A 27460-nucleotide genomic window follows, 5' to 3' on the forward strand; every position below is an offset into this window, starting at 1 on the left:
GCCGCTCAATCCAAGGCAGCCCCTCAAACTAAGGCAGCCCTTCTAACTAAGGCAGCCGCTCAATCTAATGCAGCCCCTCAATCTGAGGCAGCCCCTCAATCTGAGGCAGCCGCTAAAAATAAAGCATCCCATCAAACTAATGCACCCCTCAATCTAAGGCAGCCCATCAAACAAATGCAGCCCCTCAAACGACGTCATCCCCTCAAACTAAGTCAGCCCCTCAAACCAATGCAGCCACTCAATCAAATGCAGACTCTCAAACTAATGAAGCCCCTTAAAGTAAGGCAGCCCCTCAAACTAAGGGAGCGCCTCAACCAAAGGCAGCCCCTCAAACTAAGGCAGCCCCTCTAACTAAGCCAACCCCTCATACTAAGGCAGACTCTCAAACTAATGCAGCCACTCAATCTAAGGCAGCCCCTCAAACAAAGCCAGCCCCTCAAACAAAGCCAGCCCCTCAAACTAAGGCATCCCCTCAACCGAAGGCAGTCTCTCAAACTAATGCAGCCCCTCAATCTAAGGCAGTCCCTTAATCTAAGACAGCCCCTCAAACTAATGCAGCCCCTCAAACCAAGGCAGCCGCTCAAACTAAGGCAGCCCCTCAAACTAAGGCAGCCGCTCAAACTAAGGCAGCCCCTCAAACTAAGTCAGCCCCTCAAACTCAGGCAGCCGCTCAAACAAAGGCAGCCCCTCAAACTGAGACAGCCGCTCAAACTAATGCAGCCCCTCAGTCTAAAGCAGCCCCTCAAACTCAGGCAGCCTCTCAATCTAAGGCAGCCGCTCAAACTAAGGCAGCCCCTCAAACTAAGACAGTCGCTCAAACTAATGCAGCCCCTCAAACTAAGGCAGCCGCTCAAATTAATGCAGCCCCTCAAACTATGGCAGACTCTCAAACGAAGGCAGCCCCTCAAACTGAGGCAGCCTATCAAACTAAGGCTGCCCCTTAAACTAATGCAGCCCCTCAAACTAATGCAGAACTCTATCTGAGGCAGCCCCTCAAACTAATGCAGCCCCTCAAACTAATGCAGCCCCTCAAACAAATGCAGCCCCACAATCTAAGGCAGCCCCTCAAACTAATGTAGCCACTCAAACTAATGCAGCCCCTCAAACTAATGCAGCCCCTCAATCAAAGGCAGCCCCTCAAACTAATGCACCCCCTCAAACTAATGCAGCCTCTCAAACTAATGCAGCCTCTCAAACTAATGCAGCCCCTGAATCTAAGGCAGCCCCTCAAACTAATGCAGTTTCTCAATCAAAGGCAGACTCTCAAACTAATGCAGTCACTCAATTAAAGGCAGCCCCTCAAACTAAGGCAGCCCCTCAAACTAAGGCAGACTCTCAAACTGACGCTGCCCCTTAAAGTAAGGCAGCCCTACAAACTAAGGGAGCGCCTCAACCAAGGCAGCCCCTCAAACTAATGCAGCCGCTCAAACTAAGGCAGCCCCTCAAACTCAGGCAGCCTCTCAAACTAAGGCAGCCGCTGAAACTAAGGCAGCCTGTCAAACTAAGGCAGCCGCTAAAACTAAGGCAGACTCTCAAACTAAGGCAACCCCTCAAACTAAGGCAGCCGCTTAAACTAAGGCAGACTGTCAAACTAAGGCAGCCTCTCAAACTAAGTCAGCCGCTCAATCCAAGGCAGCCCCTCAAACTAAGGCAGCCCCTCAAACTAAGGCAGCCGCTCAAACTAATGCAGCCCCTCAATCTGAGGCAGCCCCTCAACTAAGGCAGCCGCTAAAAATAAAGCATCCCATCAAACTAATGCACCCCTCAATCTAAGGCAGCCCATCAAACAAATGCAGCCCCTCAAACTACGTCAGCCCCTCAAACTAAGTCAGCCCCTCAAACTAATGCAGCCACTCAATCAAATGCAGACTCTCAAACTAATGCAGCCGCTCAAAGTAAGGCAGCCCCTCAAACCCAGGCAGCCTCTCAAACTAACGCAGCCGCTCAAAATAAGGCAGCCTGTCAAAGTAAGGCAGACCCTCAAACTAAGGGAGCGCCTCCACCAAAGGCAGCCCCTCAAACTAAGGCAGCCTCTAAAAGTAAGGCAGACCCTCAAACTAAGGCAACCGCTCAAACTAAGGCAGACTCTCAAACTAAGGCAGACGCTCTAACTAAGGGAGCGCCTCAACTAAAAGCAGCCCCTCAAACTAATGCAGCCGCTCAAATTAAGGCAGCCCCTCAAACTAATGCAGCCTCTAAAAGTAAGGCAGACCCTCAAACTAAGGCAGCCGCTCAAACTAAGGCAGACTCTCAAACTAAGTCAGCCGCTCATAGTAAGACAGCCTCTCAAATTAAGGCAGCCGCTCAAACTAAGGCAGCCCCTCAAAGTAAGGCAGCCTCTCAAACTAAGGCACTCCCTCAAAGTAATGCAGCCCCTCAATCTAAGGCAGCCCCTCATTCTAATGCAACCCCTCAAACTAATGCAGCCCCTCAAACTGAGGCAGCCCCTCAAACTAAGGCAGCCCCTCAAACTAAGGCAGCCCCTCTAACTAAGCCAACCCCTCAAACGAAGGCATCCCCTCAAACTAAGGCAGACTCTCAAACTAATGTAGCCACTGAATCTAAGGCAGCCCCTCAAATTAAGCCAACCCCTCAAAATAATGCAGCCCCTCAAACTAATGGAGACCCTCTAACTAAGCCAACCCCTCAAACTAAGGAATCCCGTCAAACTAAGGCAGACCCTCAAACTAATGCAGCCACTCAATCAAAGGCAGCCCCTCAAACTCAGCCAGCCCCTCAAACTAAGGCAGCCCCTCAAAATAAGGCAGCCCCTCAAACTAAGGCAGCCCCTCAATCGAAGGCAGCCCCTCATTCTAATGCAACCCCTCAGACTAATGCAGCCCCTCAAACTAAGGCAGCCCCTCAAACTAAGCCAACCCCTCAAACTAAGGAATCCCCTCAAACTAAGGCAGACCCTCAAACTAATGCAGCCACTCAATCTAAGGCAGCCCCTCAAACTAAGCCAACCCCTCAAACTAAGGCAGCCCCTCAAACTAAGGCAGCCCCTCAAAATAATGCAGCCCCTCAAACAAATGCGGACCCTCAATCTAATGCAGCCCCTCAAAACTAATGCAGCCACTCAATCAAAGGCAGCCCCTCAAACTAAGGCAGCCCCTCAAACTAAGGCAGCCCCTCAAACTAAGGCAGACTCTCAAACTAATGCAGCCCCTTAAAGTAAGGCAGCCCCTCAAACTAAGGGAGCGCCTCAACCAAAGGCAGCCCATCAAACTAAGGCATCCCCTCATATTAAGGCAGATTCTCAAACTAATGCAGCCACTCAATCTCAGGCAGCCCCTCAAACAAAGCCAACCCCTCAAACTAAGGCATCCCCTCAAACTAAGGCAGACTCTCAAACTAATGCAGCCCCTCAATCTAAGGCTGCCCCTTAATCTAAGGCTGCCCCTTAATCTAAGACAGCCCCTCAAACTAATGCAGCCCCTCAAACAAAGGCAGCCCCTCAAACTAAGGCAGCCGCTCAAACTAAGGCAGCTCCTCAAACTAAGGCAGCCCCTCAAACTAAGGCAGCCCCTCAAACTAAGGCAGCCCCTCAAACTGAGACAGCCGCTCAAACTAATGCAGCCCCTCAGTCTAAAGCAGGCCCTCAAACTCAGGCAGCCTCTCAATCTAAGGCAGCCGCTCATACTAAGGCAGCCCCTCAAACTAAGACAGTCTCTCAAACTAATGCAGCCCCTGAAACTAAGGCAGCCGCTCAAATTAAGGCAGCCCCTCAAACTATGGCAGACTCTCAAACGAAGGCAGCCCCTCAAACTTAGGCAGCCTCTCAAACTAAGGCTGCCCCTCAAAATAATGCAGCCCCTCAAACTAATGCAGAACTCTACCTAAGGCAGCCCCTCAAACTAAGGCAGCCCCTCAAACTAATGCAGCCTTTCAAACTAATGCAGCCCCTCAAACTAATGCAGCCCCTCAAACTAATGCAGCCCCTCAATCAAAGGCAGCCCCTCAAACGAATGCAGCCACTCAATCAAAGGCCGTCTCTCAAACTAATGCAGCCACTCAATCAAAGGCAGCCCCTCAAACTAAGCCAACCCCACAAACTAAGGCAGCCCCTCAAACTAAGGCAGACTCTCAAACTGACGCTGCCCCTGAAAGTAAGGCAGCCCTGCAAACTAAGGGAGCGCCTCAACCAAAGGCAGCCCCTCAAACTAATGCAGCCGCTCAAACTAAGGCAGCCCCTCAAACTCAGGAAGCCTCTCAAACTAAGGCAGCCGCTGAAACTAAGGCAGCCGCTGAAACTAAGGCAGCCTGTCAAACTAAGGCAGCCGCTCAAACTAAGGCAGACTCTCAAACGAAGGCAACCCCTCAAACTAAGGCAGCCGCTCAAACTAAGGCAGACTCTCAAACTAAGGCAGCATCTCAAACTAAGTCAGTCGCTCAAACTAATGCAGCCCCTCAATCTAAGGCAGCTCCTCAACTAAGGCAGCCGCTCAAAATAAAGCATCCCATCAAACTAATGCAGCCCCTCAAACTAAGGCAGCCCCTCAAACTAATGCGGCCCCTCAAACTAATGCAGCCCTCAATCTAAGGCAGCCCATCAAACAAATGCAGCCCCTCAAACTACGTCAGCCCCTCAAACTACGTCAGCCCCTCAAACTAATGCAGCCACTCAAACGAAGGCAGCCCCTCAAACCCAGGCAGCCTCTCAAACTAACGCAGCCGCTCAAACTAAGGCAGCCTCTAAAAGTAAGGCAGACCCTCAAACTAAGGCAGCCCCTCAAAGTAAGGCAGACTCTCAAACTAAGGCAGACCCTCAAACTAAGGGAGCGCCTCAACTAAAAGCAGCCCCTCAAACTAATGCAGCCGCTCAAATTAAGGCAGCCCCTCAAACTAATGCAGCCTCTAAAAGTAAGGCAGACCCTCAAATTAAGGCAGCCGCTCAAACTAAGGCAGACTCTCAAACTAAGGCAGCCCCTCAAACTAATGCAGCCCCTCAAACTAATGCAGCCCCTCAAACTAATGCAGCCCCTCAATCTAAGGCAGCCCCTCAAAGTAATGTACCCACTCCAACCAATGCAGCCCCTCAATCAAAGGCAGCCCCTCAAACTAATGCAGCCACTCAATCAAAGGCAGTCTATCAAACTAATGCAGCCACTCAATCAAAGGCAGCCCCTCAAACTAAGCCAACCCCACAAACTAAGGCAGCCCCTCAAACTAAGGCAGACTCTCAAACTGACGCTGCCCCTGAAAGTAAGGCAGCCCTGCAAACTAAGGGAGCGCTTCAACCAAAGGCAGCCCCTCAAACTAATGCAGCCGCTCAAACTAAGGCAGCCCCTCAAACTCAGGAAGCCTCTCAAACTAAGGCAGCCGCTGAAACTAAGGCAGCCGCTGAAACTAAGGCAGCCTGTCAAACTAAGGCAGCCGCTCAAACTAAGGCAGACTCTCAAACTAAGGCAACCCCTCAAACTAAGGCAGCCGCTCAAACTAAGGCAGCCGCTCAAACTAAGGCAGACTCTCAAACTAAGGCAGCATCTCAAACTAAGTCAGTCGCTCAAACTAATGCAGCCCCTCAATCTAAGGCAGCCCCTCAACTAAGGCAGCCGCTCAAAATAAAGCATCCCATCAAACTAATGCAGCCCCTCAAACAAAGGCAGCCCCTCAAACTAATGCGGCCCCTCAAACTAATGCAGCCCTCAATCTAAGGCAGCCCATCAAACAAATGCAGCCCCTCAAACTACGTCAGCCCCTCAAACTAAGTCAGCCCCTCAAACTAAGTCAGCCCCTCAAACTAAGTCAGCCCCTCAATCAAAGGCAGACTCTCTAACTAATGCAGCCGCACAAACGAAGGCAGCCCCTCAAACCCAGGCAGCCTCTCAAACTAACGCAGCCGCTCAAACTAAGGCAGCCTCTAAAAGTAAGGCAGACCCTCAAACTAAGGCAGCCGCTCAAACTAAGGCAGACTCTCAAACTATGGCAGACCCTCAAACTAAGGGAGCGCCTCAACTAAAAGCAGCCCCTCAAACTAATGCAGCCGCTCAAATTAAGGCAGCCCCTCAAACTAATGCAGCCTCCAAAAGTCAGGCAGACCCTCAAATTAAGGCAGCCGCTCAAACTAAGGCAGACTCTCAAACTAAGGCAGCCCCTCAAACTAAGGCAGCCGCTCAAACTAAGGCAGACTGTCAAACTAAGGCAGCCGTCAAACTAAGGCAGCCGCTCAAACTAAGGCAGCCTCTCAAATTAAGGGAGCCGCTCAAACTAAGGCAGCCCCTCAAAGTAAGGCAGACTCTCAAACTAAGGCACTCCCTCAAAGTAATGCAGCCCCTCAATCTAAGGCAGCCCCTCATTCTAATGCAACCCCTCAAACTAATGCAGCCCCTCAAACTAAGGCAGCCCCTCAAACTAAGGCAGCCCCTCTAACTAAGCCAACCCCTCAAACGAAGGCATCCCCTCAAACTAAAGCAGACTCTCAAACTAATGCAGTCACTCAATCTAAGGCAGCCCCACAAACTAAGCCAACCCCTCAAACGAAGGCAGCCCCTCAAAATAATGCAGCCCCTCAAACTAATGCAGACCCTCAATCTAATGCAGCCCCTCAAACTAATGCAGCAACTCAATCAAAAGCAGACTCTCAAACTAATGCAGCCCCTCAATCAAAGGCAGCCCCTCAAACTCAGCCAACCCCTCAAAGTAAGGCAGCCCCTCAAACTAAGGCAGACTCTCAAACTCATGCAGCCCCTCAATCGAAGGCAGCCCCTCATTCTAATGCAACCCCTCAAACTAATGCAGCCCCTCAAACTAAGGCAGCCCCTCTAACTAAGCCAACCCCTCAAACTAAGGAATCCCCTCAAACTAAGGCAGACTCTCAAACTAATGCAGCCACTCAATCTAAGGCAGCCCCTCAAACTAAGCCAACCCCTCAAACTAAGACAGCCCCTCAAACTAAGGCAGCCCCTCAAAATAATGCAGCCCCTCAAACAAATGCAGACCCTCAATCTAATGCAGCCCCTCAAACTAATGCAGCCACTCAATCAAAGGCAAGCTCTCAAACTAATGCAGCCACTCAATCAAAGGCAGCCCCTCAAACTCAGCCAACCACTCAAACTAAGGCAGCCCCTCAAACTAAGGCAGACTCTCAAACTAATGCAGCCCCTTAAAGTAAGGCAGCCCCTTAAAGTAAGGCAGCCTCTTAAAGTAAGGCAGCCCCTCAAACTATGGGAGCGCCTCAACCAAAGGCAGACTCTCAAACTAAGGCAGCCCCTCGAACTAAGCCAACCCATCAAACTAAGGCATCCCCTCATATTAAGGCAGATTCTCAAACTAATGCAGCCACTCAAAGTAAGGCAGCCTCTCAAACTAAGGCACTCGCTCAAAGTAATGCAGCCCCTCAATCTAAGGCAGCCCCTCATTCTAATGCAACCCCTCAAACTAATGCAGCCCCTCAAACTAAGGCAGCCCCTCTAACTAAGCCAACCCCTCAAACGAAGGCATCCCCTCAAACTAAAGCAGACTCTCAAACTAATGCAGCCACTCAATCTAAGGCAGCCCCACAAACTAAGCCAACCCCTCAAACTAAGGCAGCCCCTCAAAATAATGCAGCCCCTCAAACTAATGCAAACCCTCAATCTAATGCAGCCCCTCAAACAAAGGCAGCCCCTTAAACTCAGCCAACCCCTCAAAGTAAGGCAGCCCCTCAAACTAAGGCAGACTCTCAAACTAATGCAGCCCCTCAATCGAAGGCAGCCCCTCATTCTAATGCAACCCCTCAAACTAATGCAGCCCCTCAAACTAAGGCAGCCCCTCAAACTAAGGCAGCCCCTCAAACTAAGGCTGCCCCTCTAACTAAGGCAGCCCCTCTAACTAAGCCAACCCCTCAAACTGAGGAATCCCCTCAAACTAATGCAGACTCTCAAACTAATGCAGACACTCAATTTAAGGCAGACCCTCAAACTAAGCCAACCCCTCAAACTAAGACAGCCCCTCAAACTAAGGCAGCGCCTCAAAATAATGCAGCCCCTCAAACAAATGCAGACCCTCAATCTAATGCAGCCCCTCAAACTAATGCAGCCACTCAATCAAAGGCAGACTCTCAAACTAATGCAGCCCCTCAATCAAAGGCAGCCCCTCAAACTCAGCCAACACCTCAAACTAAGGCAGCCCCTCAAACTAAGGCTGACTCTCAAACTAATGCAGACTCTCAAACTAATGCAGACACTCAATTTAAGGCAGACCCTCAAACTAAGCCAACCCCTCAAACTAAGACAGCCCCTCAAACTAAGGCAGCGCCTCAAAATAATGCAGCCCCTCAAACAAATGCAGACCCTCAATCTAATGCAGCCCCTCAAACTAATGCAGCCCCACATTCTAATGCAACCCCTCAAAATAATGCAGCCCCTCAAACTAAGGCAGCCCCTCAAACTAAGCCAACCCCTCAAACTAAGGAATCCCCTCAAACTAAGGAATCCCCTCAAACTAATGCAGCCACTCAATCTAAGGCAGCCCCTCAAACTAAGGCAGCCCCTCAAACTAAGCCAACCCCTCAAACTAAGGCAGCCCCTCAAAATAATGCAGCCCCTCAAACAAATGCAGACCATCAAACTAATGCAGCCCCTCAAACTAAGGCAGCCCCAGTAACTAAGCCAACCCCTCAAACGAAGGCATCCCCTCAAACTAAAGCAGACTCTCAAACTAATGCAGCCACTCAATCTAATGCAGCCCCACATTCTAATGCAACCCCTCAAAATAATGCAGCCCCTCAAACTAAGGCAGCCCCTCAAACTAAGCCAACCCCTCAAACTAAGGAATCCCCTCAAACTAAGGAATCCCCTCAAACTAAGGAATCCCCTCAAACTAATGCAGCCACTCAATCTAAGGCAGCCCCTCAAACTAAGGCAGCCCCTCAAACTAAGCCAACCCCTCAAACTAAGGCAGCCCCTCAAACTAAGGCAGCCCCAGTAACTAAGCCAACCCCTCAAACGAAGGCATCCCCTCAAACTAAAGCAGACTCTCAAACTAATGCAGCAGCTCAATCTAAGGCAGCCCCACAAACTAAGCCAACCCCTCAAACTAAGGCAGCCCCTCAAAATAATGAAGCCCCTCAAACTAATGCAGACCCTCAATCTAATGCAGCCCCTCAAACTAATGCAGCCACTCAATCAAAGGCAGACTCTCAAACTAATGCAGCCCCTCAATCAAAGGCAGCCCCTCATACTCAGCCAACCCCTCAAACTAAGGCAGCCCCTCAAACTAAGGCAGACTCTCAAACTAATGCAGCCCCTCAATCGAATGCAGCCCCTCATTCTAATGCAAACCCTCAAACTAATGCAGACCCTCAAACTAAGGCAGCCCCTCAAACTAAGCCAACCCCTCAAACTAAGGAATCCCCTCAAACTAAGGCAGACTCTCAAACTAATGCAGCCACTCAATCTAAGGCAGCCCCTCAAACTAAGCCAACCCCTCAAACTAAGACAGCCCCTCAAATTAAGGCAGCCCCTCAAACTATTGCAGACTCTCAAACGAAGGCAGCCCCTCAAACTTAGGCAGCCCCTCAAACTAAGGCAGCCCCTCAAACTAATGCAGCCCCTCAAACTAATGCAGCCCCTCAATCTAAGGCAGCCCCTCAAACAAAGCCAACCCCTCAAACTAAGGCATCCCCTCAAACTAAGGCAGACTCTCAAACTAATGCAGCCCCTCAATCTCAGGCAGCCACTTAATCTAAGACAGCCCCTCAAAGTAATGCAGCCCCTCAAACCAAGGCAGCCGCTCAAACTAAGGCAGCCGCTCAAACTAAGGCAGCCCCTCAAACTAAGGCAGCCCCTCAAACTCAGGCAGCCCCTCAAACTAAGGCAGCCCCTCAAACTGAGACAGCCGCTCAAACTAATGCAGCCCCTCAGTCTAAAGCAACCCCTCAAACTCAGGCAGCCTCTCAATCTAAGGCAGCCGCTCAAACTAAGGCAGCCCCTCAAACTAAGACAGTCGCTCAAACTAATGCAGCCCCTCAAACTAAGGCAGCCGCTCAAATTAAGGCAGCCCCTCAAACTATGGCAGACTCTCAAACGAAGGCAGCCCCTCAAATCTAGGCAGCCTCTCAAACTAAGGCTGCCACTTAACTTAATGCAGCCCCTCAAACTAATGCAGAACTCTATCTAAGGCAGCCCCTCAAACTAATGCAGCCCGTCAAACTAATGCAGCCCCTCAAACTAATGCAGCCCCTCAATCTAAGGCAGCCCCTCAAACTAATGTACCCACTCAAACTAATGTACCCACTCAAACTAATGTACCCACTCAAACTCATGTACCCACTCAAACTAATGCAGCCCCTCAATCTAAGGCAGCCCCTCAAACTAATGCAGCCACTCAATCAAAGGCAGACTCTCAAACTAATGCAGCCACTCAATCAAAGGCAGCCCCTCAAACTAAGGCAGCCCCTCAAACTGACGCTGCCCCTTAAAGTAAGGCAGCCCCTCAAACCCAGGCAGCCTCTCAAACTAAGGCAGCCGCTGAAACTAAGGCAGCCTGTCAAACTAAGGCAGCCCCTCAAACTAAGGCAGACTCTCAAACTAAGGCAGACTCTCAAACTAATGCAGCCACTCAATCAAAGGCAGCCCCTCAAACTAAGGCAGCCCCTCAAACTGACGCTGCCCCTTAAAGTAAGGCAGCCCATCAAACTCAGGCAGCCTCTCAAACTAAGGCAGCCGCTGAAACTAAGGCAGCCTGTCAAACTAAGGCAGCCGCTCAAACTAAGGCAGACTCTCAAACTAAGGCAACCCCTCAAACTAAGGCAGCCACTCAAACTAAGGCAGCCGCTCAAACTAAGGCAGCCGCTCAAACTAAGGCAGCCTCTCAAACTAAGTCAGCCGCACAATCTAAGGCAGCCTCTCAAACTAAGGCAGACCCCAAACTAAGGCAGACCCTCAAACTAAGGCAGCCCCTCAATCTGAGGCAGCCCCTCAATCTGAGGCAGCCCCTCAACAAAGGCAGCCGCTCAAAATAAAGCATCCCATCAAACTAATGCAGCCCCTCAAACAAAGGCAGCCCCTCAAACAAAGGCAGCCCCTCAAACTAAGGCAGCCCCTCAATCTAAGGCAGCCCCTCAATCTAAGGCAGCCCTCAATCTAAGGCAGCCCTCAATCTAAGGCAGCCCTCAATCTAAGGCTGCCCATCAAACAAATGCAGCCCCTGAAACTACGTCAGCCCCTCAAACTATGTCAGCCCCTCAAACTAATGCAGCCACTCAATCAAAGGCAGACTCTCAAACTAATGCAGCCGCTCAAACTGGCAGGCCCTCAAACCCAGGCAGCCTCTCAAACTAACGCAGCCGCTCAAAATAAGGCAGCCTGTCAAAGTAAGGCAGACCCTCAAACTAAGGGAGCGCCTCAACCAAAGGCAGACCCTCAAACCAATGCAGCCGCTCAAATTAAGGCAGCCCCTCAAACTAAGGCAACCTCTAAAAGTAAGGCAGACCCTCAAACTAAGGCAGCCGCTCAAACTAAGGCAGACTCTCAAACTAAGGCAGACCCTCAAACTAAGGGAGCGCCTCAACTAAAAGCAGCAACTCAAACTAATGCAGCCGCTCAAATTAAGGCAGCCCCTCAAACTAATGCAGCCTCTCAAACTAAGGCAGCCCCTCAAACTAAGGCAGCCCCTCAAACTAAGGCAGCCGCTCAAACTAATGCAGACTCTCAAACTAAGGCAGCCGCTCAAACTAAGGCAGCTGCTCAAAGTAAGGCAGACTCTCAAACTAATGCAGACTCTCAAACTAAGGCAGACTCTCAAACTAATGCAGACTCTCAAACTAAGGCAGCCGCTCAAACTAATGCAGACTCTCAATCAAAGGCAGCCGCTCAAACTAATGCAGCCACTCAATCAAAGGCAGACTCTCAAACTAATGCAGCCACTCAATCAAAGGCAGCCCCTCAAACTAAGCCAACCCCACAAACTAAGGCAGCCCCTCAAACTAAGGCAGACTCTCAAACTGACGCTGCCCCTGAAAATAAGGCAGCCCTGCAAACTAAGGGAGCGCCTCAACCAAAGGCAGCCCCTCAAACTAATGCAGCCGCTGAAACTAAGGCAGCCTGTCAAACTAAGGCAGCCGCTCAAACTAAGGCAGACTCTCAAACTAAGGCAACCCCTCAAACTAAGGCAGCCGCTCAAACTAAGGCAGACTCACAAACTAAGGCAGTCTCTCAAACTAAGTCAGACGCTCAATCTAAGGCAGCCCCACAAACTAAGGCTGCCCCTCAAACTAAGGCAGCCGCTCAAACTAAGGCAGCCGCTCAATCTAAGGCAGCCCCTCAACTAAGGCAGCCGCTCAAAATAAAGCATCCCATCAAACTAATGCAGCCCCTCAAACTAAGGCAGCCCCTCAAACTAAGGCAACCTCTAACTAATGCAGCCCTCAATCTAAGGCAGCCCATCAAACAAATGCAGCCCCTCAAACTACGGCAGCCTCTCAAACTAACGCAGCCGCTCAAACTAAGGCAGCATGTCAAAGTATGGCAGACCCTCAAACTAAGGGAGCCTCTAAAAGTAAGGCAGACCCTCAAACTAAGGCAGCCGCTCAAACTAATGCAGACTCTCAAACTAAGGCAGCCGCTCAAACTAAGGCAGCCACTCAAACTAAGACAGCCTTTCAAATTAAGGCAGCCACTCAAACTAAGTCAGCCACTCAAAGTAAGGCAGCCTCTCAAACTAAGGCACTCCCTCAAATGTAATGCAGCCCCTCAATCTAAGGCAGCCCCTCATTCTAATGCAACCCCTCAAACTAATGCAGCCCCTCAAATTAAGGGAGCCTCTAAAAGTAAGGCAGACCCTCAAACTAAGGCAGCCGCTCAAACTAAGGCAGCCCCTCTAACTAAGCCAACGCCTCAAACGAAGGCATCCCCTCAAAGTAAGGCAGACTCTCAAACTAATGCAGCCACTCAATCTAAGGCAGCCCCTCACACTAAGCCAACCCCTCAAACTAAGGCAGCACCTCAAACTAAGGCAGCCCCTCAAAATAATGCAGCCCCTCAAACTAATGCAGAGCCTCAATCTAATGCAGCCCCTCAAACTAATGCAGCCACTCAATCAAAGGCTTACTCTCAAACTAATGCAGCCACTCAATCAAAGGCAGCCCTTCAAACTCAGCCAACCCCTCAAACTAAGGCAGCCCCTCAAACTAAGGCAGACTCTCAAACTAATGCAGCCCCTCAATCGAATGCAGCCCCTCATTCTAATGCAACCCCTCAAACTAATGCAGCCCCTCAAACCAAGGGAACCCCTCTAACTAAGCCAACCCATCAAACTAAGGAATCCCCTCAAACTAAGGCAGACTCTCAAACTAATGCAGCCACTCAATCTAAGGCAGCCCCTCAAACTAAGCCAACCCCTCAAACTAAGACAGCCCCTCAAACTAAGGCAGCCCCTCAAAGTAATGCAGCCCCTCAAACAAATGCAGACCCTCAATCTAATGCAGCCCCTCAAACTAATGCAGCCACTCAATCAAAGGCAAGCTCTCAAACTAATGCAGCCACTCAATCAAAGGCAGCCCCTCAAACTCAGCCAACCACTCAAACTAAGGCAGCCCCCAAACTAAGGCAGACTCTCAAACTAATGCAGCCCCTTAAAGTAAGGCAGCCCCTCAAACTAAGGGAGCGCCTCAACCAAAGGCAGCCCCTCAAACTAAGGCAGCCCCTCTAACTAAGCCAACCCATCAAACTAAGGCATCCCCTCACGCTAAGGCAGACTCTCAAACTAATGCAGCCACTCAATCTAAGGCAGCCCCTCAAACAAAGCCAACCCCTCAAACTAAGGCATCCCCTCAAACTAAGGCAGACTCTCAAACTAATGCAGCCCCTCAATCTCAGGCAGCCCCTTAATCTAAGACAGCCCCTCAAAGTAATGCAGCCCCTCAAACCAAGGCAGCCGCTCAAACTAATGCAGCCGCTCAAACTAAGGCAGCCGCTCAAACTAAGGCAGCCCCTCAAACTCAGGCAGCCGCTCAAAGTAAGGCAGCCCCTCAAACTGAGACTGCTGCTCAAACTAATGCAGCCCCTCAGTCTAAAGCAGCCCCTCAAAGTCAGGCAGCCTCTCAATCTAAGGCAGCCGCTCAAACTAAGGCAGCCCCTCAAACTAAGACAGTCGCTCAAACTAATGCAGCCCCTCAAACTAAGGCAGCCGCTCAAATTAATGCAGCCCCTCAAACTATGGTAGACTCTCAAACGAAGGCAGCCCCTCAAACTTAGGCATCCTCTCAAACAAATGCTGCCACTTAACTTAATGCAGCCCCTCAAACTAATGCAGAACTCTATCTAAGGCTGCCCCTCAAACTAATGCAGCCCCTCAAACTAATGCAGCCCCTCAAACTAATGCAGCCCCTCAATCTAAGGCAGCCCCTCAAACTAATGTACCCACTCAAACTAATGCAGCCCCTCAAACTAATGCAGCCCCTCAATCTAAGGCAGCCCCTCAATCTAAGGCAGCCCCTCAAACTAAGGCAGCCCCTCAAACTAATGCAGCCACTCAATCAAAGGCAGACTCTCAAACTAATGCAGCCACTCAATCAAAGGCAGCCCCTCAAACTAAGGCAGCCCCTCAAACTAAGGCAGCCCCTCAAACTAAGGCAGCCCTACAAACGAAGGGAGCGCCTCAACCAAAGGCAGCCCCTCAAACTAATGCAGCCCCTCAAACTAAGGCAGCCCCTCAAACTAAGGCAGCCGCTGAAACTAAGGCAGCCTGTCAAACTAAGGCAGCCGCTCAAACTATGTGAGCCGCTCAATCTAAGGCAGCCCCTCAAACTAAGGCAGACCCTCAAACTAAGGCAGACCCTCAAACTAAGGCAGCCCCTCAATCTGAGGCAGCCCCTCAACTAAGGCAGCCGCTCAAAATAAAGCCTCCCATCAAACTAATGCAGCCCCTCAAACTAAGGCAGCCCCTCAAACTAAGGCAGCCCCTCAAACTAAGGCAGCCCCTCAAACTAAGGCAGCACCTCAAACTAAGGCAGCCCTCAATCTAAGGCAGCCCATCAAACAAATGCAGCCCCTGAAACTACGTCAGCCCCTCAAACTAAGTCAGCCCCTCAAACTAATGCAGCCACTCAATCAAAGGCAGACTCTCAAACTAATGCAGCCGCTCAAACTAAGGCAGCCCCTCAAACCCAGGCAGCCTCTCAAACTAACGCAGCCGCTCAAAATAAGGCAGCCTGTCAAAGTAAGGCAGACCCTCAAACTAAGGGAGCGCCTCAACCAAAGGCAGCCCCTCAAACCAATGCAGCCGCTCAAATTAAGGCAGCCCCTCAAACTAAGGCAACCTCTAAAAGTAAGGCAGACCCTCAAACGAAGGCAGCCGCTCAAACTAAGGCAGACTCTCAAACTAAGGCAGACCCTCAAACTAAGGGAGCGCCTCAACTAAAAGCAGCCACTCAAACTAATGCAGCCGCTCAAATTAAGGCAGCCCCTCAAACTAATGCAGCCTCTAAAAGTAAGGCAGACCCTCAAACTAAGGCAGCCGCTCAAACTAAGGCAGACTCTCAAACTAAGGCAGCCCCTCAAACTAAGGCAGCCCCTCAAACTAAGGCAGCCCCTCAGACTAAGGCAGCACCTCAGACTAAGGCAGCACCTCAAACTAATGCAGACTCTCAAACTAAGGCAGCCGCTCAAACTAAGGCAGCTGCTCAAACTAAGGCAGCTGCTCAAACTAAGGCAGACTCTCAAACTAATGCAGACTCTCAAACTAAGTCAGCCGCTCAAACTAATGCAGCCCCTCAAACTAAGGCAGCCGCTCAAACGAAGGCAGCCCCTCAAACGAAGGCAGCCGCTCAAACTGATGCAGACTCTCAAACTAAGGCAGCCGCTCAAACTAAGGCAGCCGCTCAAATTAAGGCAGCCCCTCAAAGTAAGGCAGCCTCTCAAACTAAGGCACTCCCTCAAAGTAATGCAGCCCCTCAATCAAAGGCAGCCCCTCATTCTAATGCAACCCCTCAAACTAATGCAGCCCCTCACACTAAGGCAGCCCCTCTAACTAAGCCAACCCCTCAAACGAAGGCATCCCCTCAAACTAAGGCAGACTCTCAAACTAATGCAGCCACTCAATCTAAGGCAGCCCCTCAAACTAAGCCAACCCCTCAAACTAAGGCAGCCCCTCAAAATAATGCAGCCCCTCAAACTAATGCAGACCCTCAATCTAATGCAGCCCCTCAAACTAATGCAGCCACTCAATCAAAGGCAGACTCTCAAACTAATGCAGCCACTCAATCAAAGGCAGCCCCTCAAACTCAGCCAACCCCTCAAACTAAGGCAGCCCCTCAAACTAAGGCAGACTCTCAAACTAATGCAGCCCCTCAATCTAAGGCAGCCCCTCAATCTAAGGCAGCCCCTCAATCTAAGGCAGCCCCTCATTCTCATGCAACCCCTCAAACTAATGCAGCCCCTCAAACAAAGCAGCCCCTCTAACTAAGCCAACCTCTCAAACTAAGGAATCCCCTCAAACTAAGGCAGACTCTCAAACTAATGCAGCTACACAATCTAAGGCAGCCCCTCAAACTAAGCCAACCCCTCAAACTAAGACAGCCCCTCAAACTAAGGCAGTCCCTCAAAATAATGCAGCCCCTCAAACAAATGCAGACCCTCAATCTAATGCAGCCCCTCAAAATAATGCAGCCACTCAATCAAAGGCAAGCTCTCAAACTAATGCAGCCACTCAATCAAAGGCAGACTCTCAAACTAATGCAGCCCCTTAAAGTAAGGCAGCCGCTCAAACTAAGGGAGCGCCTCAACCAAAGGCAGCCCCTCAAACTAAGGCAGCCCCTCTAACTAAGCCAACCCATCAAACTGAGGCACCCCTCATATTAAGGCAGACTCTCAAACTAATGCAGGCACTCAATCTCATGCAGCCCCTCAAACAAAGCCAACCCCTCACACTAAGGCATCCCCTCAAACTAAGGCAGACTCTCAAACTAAAGCAGCCCCTCAATCTAAGGCAGCCCCTTAATCTAAGACAGCCCCTCAATCTAAGGCAGTCCCTCAAACCAAGACAGCCGCTCAAACTAAGGCAGCCCCTCAAACTAAGGCAGCCGCTCAAACTAAGGCAGCCGCTCAAACTAAGGCAGCCGCTCAAACTAAGGCAGCCCCTCAAACTCAGGCAGCCGCTAAAACTAAGGCAGCCCCTCAGTCTAAAGCAGCCCCTCAAACTCAGGCGGCCTCTCAATCTAAGGCAGCCGCTCAAACTAAGGCAGCCCCTCAAACTCAGACAGTCGCTCAAACTAATGCAGCCCCAAAAACTAAGGCAGCCGCTCAAATTAAGGCAGCCCCTCAAACTATTGCAGACTCTCAAACGAAGGCAGCCCCTCAATCTTAGGCAGCCCCTCAAATTAAGGCAGCCCCTCAAACTAATGCAGCCCCTCAAACTAATGCAGCCCCTCAATCTAAGGCAGCCCCTCAATCTAAGGCAGCCCCTCAAACAAAGGCATCCCCTCAAACTAAGGCAGACTCTCAAACTAATGCAGCCCCTCAATCTCAGGCAGCCCCTTAATCTAAGACAGCCCCTCAAACCAAGGCAGCCGCTCAAACTAAGGCAGCCGCTCAAACTAAGGCAGCCCCTCAAACTCAGGCAGCCCCTCAAACTCAGGCAGCCCCTCAAACTAAGGCAGCCCCTCAAACTGAGACAGCCGCTCAAACTAATGCAGCCCCTCAGTCTAAAGCAACCCCTCAAACTCAGGCAGCCTCTCAATCTAAGGCAGCCGCTCAAACTAAGGCAGCCCCTCAAACTAAGACAGTCGCTCAAACTAATGCAGCCCCTCAAACTAAGGCAGCCGCTCAAATTAAGGCAGCCCCTCAAACTATGGCAGACTCTCAAACGAAGGCAGCCCCTCAAATCTAGGCAGCCTCTCAAACTAAGGCTGCCACTTAACTTAATGCAGCCCCTCAAACTAATGCAGAACTCTATCTAAGGCAGCCCCTCAAACTAATGCAGCGCGTCAAACTAATGCAGCCCCTCAAACTAATGTACCCACTCAAACTAATGTACCCACTCAAACTAATGTACCCACTCAAACTCATGTACCCACTCAAACTAATGCAGCCCCTCAATCTAAGGCAGCCCCTCAAACTAATGCAGCCACTCAATCAAAGGCAGACTCTCAAACTAATGCAGCCACTCAATCAAAGGCAGCCCCTCAAACTAAGGCAGCCCCTCAAACTCAGGCAGCCTCTCAAACTAAGGCAGCCGCTGAAACTAAGGCAGCCTGTCAAACTAAGGCAGCCCCTCAAACTAAGGCAGACTCTCAAACTAAGGCTGACTCTCAAACTAATGCAGCCACTCAATCAAAGGCAGCCCCTCAAACTAAGGCAGCCCCTCAAACTGACGCTGCCCCTTAAAGTAAGGCAGCCCCTCAAACTCAGGCACCCTCTCAAACTAAGGCAGCCGCTGAAACTAAGGCAGCCTGTCAAACTAAGGCAGCCGCTCAAACTAAGGCAGACTCTCAAACTAAGGCAACCCCTCAAACTAAGGCAGCCACTCAAACTAAGGCAGCCGCTCAAACTAAGGCAGCCTCTCAAACTAAGGCAGCCTCTCAAACTAAGTCAGCCGCACAATCTAAGGCAGCCTCTCAAACTAAGGCAGACCCCAAACTAAGGCAGACCCTCAAACTAAGGCAGCCCCTCAATCTGAGGCAGCCCCTCAATCTGAGGCAGCCCCTCAACAAAGGCAGCCGCTCAAAATAAAGCATCCCATCAAACTAATGCAGCCCCTCAAACAAAGGCAGCCCCTCAAACTAAGGCAGCCCCTCAATCTAAGGCAGCCCCTCAATCTAATGCAGCCCCTCAATCTAAGTCAGCCCTCAATCTAAGGCAGCCCTCAATCTAAGGCAGCCCTCAATCTAAGGCTGCCCATCAAACAAATGCAGCCCCTGAAACTACGTCAGCCCCTCAAACTATGTCAGCCCCTCAAACTAATGCAGCCACTCAATCAAAGGCAGACTCTCAAACTAATGCAGCCGCTCAAACTAAGGCAGGCCCTCAAACCCAGGCAGCCTCTCAAACTAACGCAGCCGCTCAAAATAAGGCAGCCTGTCAAAGTAAGGCAGACCCTCAAACTAAGGGAGCGCCTCAACCAAAGGCAGACCCTCAAACCAATGCAGCCGCTCAAATTAAGGCAGCCCCTCAAACTAAGGCAACCTCTAAAAGTAAGGCAGACCCTCAAACTAAGGCAGCCGCTCAAACTAAGGCAGACTCTCAAACTAAGGCAGACCCTCAAACTAAGGGAGCGCCTCAACTAAAAGCAGCAACTCAAACTAATGCAGCCGCTCAAATTAAGGCAGCCCCTCAAACTAATGCAGACTCTCAAACTAAGGCAGCCGCTCAAACTAAGGCAGCTGCTCAAAGTAAGGCAGACTCTCAAACTAATGCAGACTCTCAAACTAAGGCAGACTCTCAAACTAATGCAGACTCTCAAACTAAGGCAGCCGCTCAAACTAATGCAGACTCTCAATCAAAGGCAGCCGCTCAAACTAATGCAGCCACTCAATCAAAGGCAGACTCTCAAACTAATGCAGCCACTCAATCAAAGGCAGCCCCTCAAACTAAGCCAACCCCACAAACTAAGGCAGCCCCTCAAACTAAGGCAGACTCTCAAACTGACGCTGCCCCTGAAAATAAGGCAGCCCTGCAAACTAAGGGAGCGCCTCAACCAAAGGCAGCCCCTCAAACTAATGCAGCCTCTGAAACTAAGGCAGCCTGTCAAACTAAGGCAGCCGCTCAAACTAAGGCAGACTCTCAAACTAAGGCAACCCCTCAAACTAAGGCAGCCGCTCAAACTAAGGCAGACTCACAAACTAAGGCAGTCTCTCAAACTAAGTCAGACGCTCAATCTAAGGCAGCCCCACAAACTAAGGCTGCCCCTCAAACTAAGGCAGCCGCTCAAACTAATGCAGCCCCTCAATCTAAGGCAGCCCCTCAACTAAGGCAGCCGCTCAAAATAAAGCATCCCATCAAACTAATGCAGCCCCTCAAACTAAGGCAGCCCCTCAAACTAAGGCAACCTCTAACTAATGCAGCCCTCAATCTAAGGCAGCCCATCAAACAAATGCAGCCCCTCAAACTACGTCAGCCCCTCAAACTACGGCAGCCTCTCAAACTAACGCAGCCGCTCAAACTAAGGCAGCGTGTCAAAGTAAGGCAGACCCTCAAACTAAGGGAGCCTCTAAAAGTAAGGCAGACCCTCAAACTAAGGCAGCCGCTCAAACTAATGCAGACTCTCAAACTAAGGCAGCCGCTCAAACTAAGGCAGCCACTCAAACTAAGACAGCCTTTCAAATTAAGGCAGCCACTCAAACTAAGTCAGCCACTCAAAGTAAGGCAGCCTCTCAAACTAAGGCACTCCCTCAAATGTAATGCAGCCCCTCAATCTAAGGCAGCCCCTCATTCTAATGCAACCCCTCAAACTAATGCAGCCCCTCAAATTAAGGGAGCCTCTAAAAGTAAGGCAGACCCTCAAACTAAGGCAGCCGCTCAAACTAAGGCAGCCCCTCTAACTAAGCCAACGCCTCAAACGAAGGCATCCCCTCAAAGTAAGGCAGACTCTCAAACTAATGCAGCCACTCAATCTAAGGCAGCCCCTCACACTAAGCCAACCCCTCAAACTAAGGCAGCACCTCAAACTAAGGCAGCCCCTCAAAATAATGCAGCCCCTCAAACTAATGCAGAGCCTCAATCTAATGCAGCCCCTCAAACTAATGCAGCCACTCAATCAAAGGCTTACTCTCAAACTAATGCAGCCACTCAATCAAAGGCAGCCCTTCAAACTCAGCCAACCCCTCAAACTAAGGCAGCCCCTCAAACTAAGGCAGACTCTCAAACTAATGCAGCCCCTCAATCTAAGGCAGCCCCTCATTCTAATGCAACCCCTCAAACTAATGCAGCCCCTCAAACCAAGGGAACCCCTCTAACTAAGCCAACCCATCAAACTAAGGAATCCCCTCAAACTAAGGCAGACTCTCAAACTAATGCAGCCACTCAATCTAAGGCAGCCCCTCAAACTAAGCCAACCCCTCAAACTAAGACAGCCCCTCAAACTAAGGCAGCCCCTCAAACTAAGGCAGCCCCTCAAAGTAATGCAGCCCCTCAAACAAATGCAGACCCTCAATCTAATGCAGCCCCTCAAACTAATGCAGCCACTCAATCAAAGGCAAGCTCTCAAACTAATGCAGCCACTCAATCAAAGGCAGCCCCTCAAACTCAGCCAACCACTCAAACTAAGGCAGCCCCCAAACTAAGGCAGACTCTCAAACTAATGCAGCCCCTTAAAGTAAGGCAGCCCCTCAAACTAAGGGAGCGCCTCAACCAAAGGCAGCCCCTCAAACTAAGGCAGCCCGTCTAACTAAGCCAACCCATCAAACTAAGGCATCCCCTCACGGTAAGGCAGACTCTCAAACTAATGCAGCCACTCAATCTAAGGCAGCCCCTCAAACAAAGCCAACCCCTCAAACTAAGGCATCCCCTCAAACTAAGGCATCCCCTCAAACTAAGGCAGACTCTCAAACTAATGCAGCCCCTCAATCTCAGGCAGCCCCTTAATCTAAGACAGCCCCTCAAAGTAATGCAGCCCCTCAAACCAAGGCAGCCGCTCAAACTAAGGCAGCCGCTCAAACTAAGGCAGCCGCTCAAACTAAGGCAGCCCCTCAAACTCAGGCAGCCGCTCAAACTAAGGCAGCCCCTCAAACTGAGACAGCTGCTCAAACTAATGCAGCCCCTCAGTCTAAAGCAGCCCCTCAAAGTCAGGCAGCCTCTCAATCTAAGGCAGCCGCTCAAACTAAGGCAGCCCCTCAAACTAAGACAGTCGCTCAAACTAATGCAGCCCCTCAAACTAAGGCAGCCGCTCAAATTAAGGCAGCCCCTCAAACTATGGTAGACTCTCAAACGAAGGCAGCCCCTCAAACTTAGGCAGCCTCTCAAACAAATGCTGCCACATAACTTAATGCAGCCCCTCAAACTAATGCAGAACTCTATCTATGGCAGCCCCTCAAACTAATGCAGCCCCTCAAACTAATGCAGCCCCTCAAACTAATGCAGCCCCTCAATCTAAGGCAGCCCCTCAAACTAATGTATCCACTCAAACTAAGGCAGCCCCTCAAACTCAGGCAGCCGCTCAAACTAAGGCAGCCCCTCAAACTGAGACAGCCGCTCAAACTAATGCAGCCCCTCAGTCTAAAGCAGCCCCTCAAAGTCAGGCAGCCTCTCAATCTAAGGCAGCCGTTCAAACTAAGGCAGCCCCTCAAACTAAGACAGTCGCTCAAACTAATGCAGCCCCTCAAACTAAGGCAGCCCCTCAAACTAAGGCAGCCCCTCAAACTATGGTAGACTCTCAAACGAAGGCAGCCCCTCAAACTTAGGCAGCCTCTCAAACAAATGCTGCCACTTAACTTAATGCAGAACTCTATCTATGGCAGCCCCTCAAACTAATGCAGCCCCTCAAACTAATGCAGCCCCTCAAACTAATGCAGCCCCTCAAACTAATGCAGCCCCTCAAACTAATGCAGCCCCTCAATCTAAGGCAGCCCCTCAAACTAATGTACCCACTCAAACTAATGCAGCCCCTCAAACTAATGCAGCCCCTCAAACTAATGCAACCCCTCAATCTAAGGCAACCCCTCAAACTAATGCAGCCACTCAATCAAAGGCAGACTCTCAAACTAATGCAGCCACTCAATCAAAGGCAGCCCCTCAAACTAAGGCAGCCCCTCAAACTAAGGCAGCCCCTCAAACTGACGCAGCCCCTTAAAGTAAGGCAGCCCTACAAACGAAGGGAGCGCCTCAACCAAAGGCAGCCCCTCAAACTAATGCAGCCACTCAAACTAAGGCAGCCCTTCAAACTAAGGCAGCCCCTCAAACTAAGGCAGCCGCTGAAACTAAGGCAGCCTGTCAAACTGAGGCAACCCCTCAAACTAAGGCAGCCGCTCAAACTAAGGCAGACTCTCAAACTAAGGCAGCCGCTCAAACTAAGGCAGGCTCTCAAACTAAGGCAGGCTCTCAAACTAAGGCAGGCTCTCAAACTAAGGCAGCCTCTCAAACTATGTCAGCCGCTCAATCTAAGGCAGCCCCTCAAACTAAGGCAGACCCTCAAACTAAGGCAGACCCTCAAACTAAGGCAGCCCCTCAATCTGAGGCAGCCCCTCAACTAAGGCAGCCGCTCAAAATAAAGCATCCCATCAAACTAATGCAGCCCCTCAAACTCAGGCAGCCCCTCAAACTAAGGCAGCACCTCAAACTAAGGCAGCCCTCAATCTAAGGCAGCCCTCAATCTAAGGCAGCCCATCAAACAAATGCAGCCCCTGAAACTAGGTCAGCCCCTCAAACTAAGTCAGCCCCTCAAACTAATGCAGCCACTCAATCAAAGGCAGCCCCTCAAACTAAGGCAGCCCCTCAAACTAAGGCAGCCCCTCAAACTGACGCAGCCCCTTAAAGTAAGGCAGCCCTACAAACGAAGGGAGCGCCTCAACCAAAGGCAGCCCCTCAAACTAATGCAGCCCTTCAAACTAAGGCAGCCCTTCCATCTAAGGCAGCCGCTGAAACTAAGGCAGCCTGTCAAACTGAGGCAACCCCTCAAACTAAGGCAGCCGCTCAAACTAAGGCAGACTCTCAAACTAAGGCAGCCGCTCAAACTCAGGCAGGCTCTCAAACTAAGGCAGGCTCTCAAACTAAGGCAGCCTCTCAAACTATGTCAGCCGCTCAATCTAAGGCAGCCCCTCAAACTAAGGCAGACCCTCAAACTAAGGCAGACCCTCAAACTAAGGCAGCACCTCAAACTAAGGCAGCCCTCAATCTAAGTCAGCCCCTCAAACTAATGCAGCCACTCAATCAAAGGCAGCCCCTCAAACTAAGGCAGCCCCTCAAACTAAGGCAGCCCCTCAAACTGACGCAGCCCCTTAAAGTAAGGCAGCCCTACAAACGAAGGGAGCGCCTCAACCAAAGGCAGCCCCTCAAACTAATGCAGCCACTCAAACTAAGGCAGCCCTTCAAACTAAGGCAGCCCCTCAAACTAAGGCAGCCGCTGAAATTAAGGCAGCCTGTCAAACTGAGGCAACCCCTCAAACTAAGGCAGCCGCTCAAACTAAGGCAGACTCTCAAACTAAGGCAGCCGCTCAAACGAAGGCAGGCCCTCAAACTAAGGCAGGCTCTCAAACTAAGGCAGCCTCTCAAACTATGTCAGCCGCTCAATCTAAGGCAGCCCCTCAAACTAAGGCAGACCCTCAAACTAAGGCAGACCCTCAAACTAAGGCAGCCCCTCAATCTGAGGCAGCCCCTCAACTAAGGCAGCCGCTCAAAATAAAGCATCCCATCAAACTAATGCAGCCCCTCAAACTCAGGCAGCCCCTCAAACTAAGGCAGCGCCTCAAACTAAGGCAGCCCTCAATCTAAGGCAGCCCATCAAACAAATGCAGCCCCTGAAACTACGTCAGCCCCTGAAACTAAGTCAGCCCCTCAAACTAATGCAGCCACTCAATCAAAGGCAGACTCTCAGACTAATGCAGCCGCTCAAACTAAGGCAGCCCCTCAAACCCAGGCAGCCTCTCAAACTAACGCAGCCGCTCAAAATAAGGCAGCCTGTCAAAGTAAGGCAGACCCTCAAACTAAGGGAGCGCCTCAACCAAAGGCAGCCCCTCAAACCAATGCAGCCGCTCAAATTAAGGCAGCCCCTCAAACTAAGGCAACCTCTAAAAGTAAGGCAGACCCTCAAACGAAGGCAGCCGCTCAAACTAAGGCAGACTCTCAAACTAAGGCAGACCCTCAAACTAAGGGAGCGCCTCAACTAAAAGCAGCCACTCAAACTAATGCAGCCGCTCAAATTAAGGCAGCCCCTCAAACTAATGCAGCCTCTAAAAGTAAGGCAGACCCTCAAACTAAGGCAGCCGCTCAAACTAAGGCAGACTCTCAAACTAAGGCAGCCCCTCAAACTAAGGCAGCCCCTCAAACTAATGCAGACTCTCAAACTAAGGCAGCCGCTCAAACTAAGGCAGCTGCTCAAACGAAGGCAGACTCTCAAACTAATGCAGACTCTCAAACAAAGGCAGCCGCTCAAACTAATGCAGCCCCTCAAACTAAGGCAGCCGCTCAAACTAAGGCAGCCACTCAAACTAAGGCAGCCGCTCAAACTGATGCAGACTCTCAAACTAAGGCAGCCGCTCAAACTAAGGCAGCCGCTCAAAATAAGGCAGCCCCTCAAAGTAAGGCAGCCTCTCAAACTAAGGCACTCCCTCAAAGTAATGCAGCCCCTCAATCAAAGGCAGCCCCTCATTCTAATGCAACCCCTCAAACTAATGCAGCCCCTCACACTAAGGCAGCCCCTCTAACTAAGCCAACCCCTCAAACGAAGGCATCCCCTCAAACTAAGGCAGACTCTCAAACTAATGCAGCCACTCAATCTAAGGCAGCCCCTCAAACTAAGCCAACCCCTCAAACTAAGGCAGCCCCTCAAAATAATGCAGCCCCTCAAACTAATGCAGACCCTCAATCTAATGCAGCCCCTCAAACTAATGCAGACTCTCAAACAAAGGCAGCCGCTCAAACTAATGCAGCCCCTCAAACTAAGGCAGCCGCTCAAACTAAGGCAGCCCCTCAAACTAAGGCAGCCCCTCAAACTGATGCAGACTCTCAAACTAAGGCAGCCGCTCAAACTAAGGCAGCCGCTCAAAATAAGGCAGCCGCTCAAAATAAGGCAGCCCCTCAAAGTAAGGCAGCCTCTCAAACTAAGGCACTCCCTCAAAGTAATGCAGCCCCTCAATCAAAGGCAGCCCCTCATTCTAATGCAACCCCTCAAACTAATGCAGCCCCTCACACTAAGGCAGCCCCTCTAACTAAGCCAACCCCTCAAACGAAGGCATCCCCTCAAACTAAGGCAGACTCTCAAACTAATGCAGCCACTCAATCTAAGGCAGCCCCTCAAACTAAGGCAGCCCCTCAAAATAATGCAGCCCCTCAAACTAATGCAGACCCTCAATCTAATGCAGCCCCTCAAACTAATGCAGCCACTCAATCAAAGGCAGACTCTCAAACAAATGCAGCCACTCAATCAAAGGCAGCCCCTGAAACTCAGCCAACCCCTCAAACTAAGGCAGCCCCTCAAACTAAGGCAGACTCTCAAACTAATGCAGCCCCTCAATCTAAGGCAGTCCCTCAATCTATGGCAGCCCCTCATTCTCATGCAACCCCTCAAACTAATGCAGCCCCTCAAACTAAGGCAGCCCCTCTAACTAAGCCAACCCCTCAAACTAAGGAATCCCCTCAAACTAAGGCAGACTCTCAAACTAATGCAGCCACTCAATCTAAGGCAGCCCCTCAAACTAAGCCAACCCCTCAAACTAAGACAGCCCCTCAAACTAAGGCAGCCCCTCAAAATAATGCATCCCCTCAAAAAAATGCAGACCCTCAATCTAATGCAGCCCCTCAAAATAATGCAGCCACTCAATCAAAGGCAAGCTCTCAAACAAATGCAGCCACTCAATCAAAGGCAGACTCTCAAACTAATGCAGCCCCTTAAAGTAAGGCAGCCCCTCAAACTAAGGGAGCGCCTCAAACAAAGGCAGCCCCTCAAACTAAGGCAGCCCCTCAAACTAAGGCAGCCCCTCAAACTAAGCCAACCCATCAAACTAAGGCACCCCTCATATTAAGGCAGACTCTCAAACTAATGCAGGCACTCAATCTCAGGCAGCCCCTCAAACAAAGCCAACCCCTCAAACTAAGGCATCCCCTCAAAATAAGGCAGACTCTCAAACTAATGCAGCCCCTCAATCTAAGGCAGCCCCTTAATCTAAGACAGCCCCTCAAACTAATGCAGCCCCTCAAACCAAGGCAGCCACTCAAACTAAGGCAGCCCCTCAAACTAAGGCAGCCGCTCAAACTAAGGCAGCCGCTCAAACTAAGGCAACCCCTCAAACTAAGGCAGCCCCTCAAACTCAGGCAGCCGCTCAAACTAAGGCAGCCCCTCAAACTGAGACAGCCGCTCAAACTAATGCAGCCCCTCAGTCTAAAGCAGCCCCTCAAACTCAGCCAACCCCTCAAACTAAGACAGCCCCTCAAACTAAGGCAGCCCCTCAAAGTAATGCAACCCCTCAAACAAATGCAGACCCTCAATCTAATGCAGCCCCTCAATCTAATGCAGCCCCTCAAACTAATGCAGCCACTCAATCAAAGGCAAGCTCTCAAACTAATGCAGCCACTCAATCAAAGGCAGCCCCTCAAACTCAGCCAACCACTCAAACGAAGGCAGCCCCCAAACTAAGGCAGACTCTCAAACTAATGCAGCCCCTTAAAGTAAGGCAGCCCCTCAAACTAAGGGAGCGCCTCAACCAAAGGCAGACCCTCAAACTAAGGCAGCCCCTCTAACTAAGCAAACCCATCAAACTAAGGCATCCCCTCAAACTAAGGCAGACTCTCAAACTAATGCAGCCCCTCAATCTCAGGCAGCCCCTTAATCTAAGACAGCCCCTCAAAGTAATGCAGCCCCTCAAACCAAGGCAGCCGCTCAAACTAAGGCAGCC

The sequence above is a fragment of the Heterodontus francisci genome, unplaced genomic scaffold, assembly GCF_036365525.1.
Source record: "Heterodontus francisci isolate sHetFra1 unplaced genomic scaffold, sHetFra1.hap1 HAP1_SCAFFOLD_54, whole genome shotgun sequence".
Lineage (NCBI taxonomy): Eukaryota > Metazoa > Chordata > Chondrichthyes > Heterodontiformes > Heterodontidae > Heterodontus > Heterodontus francisci.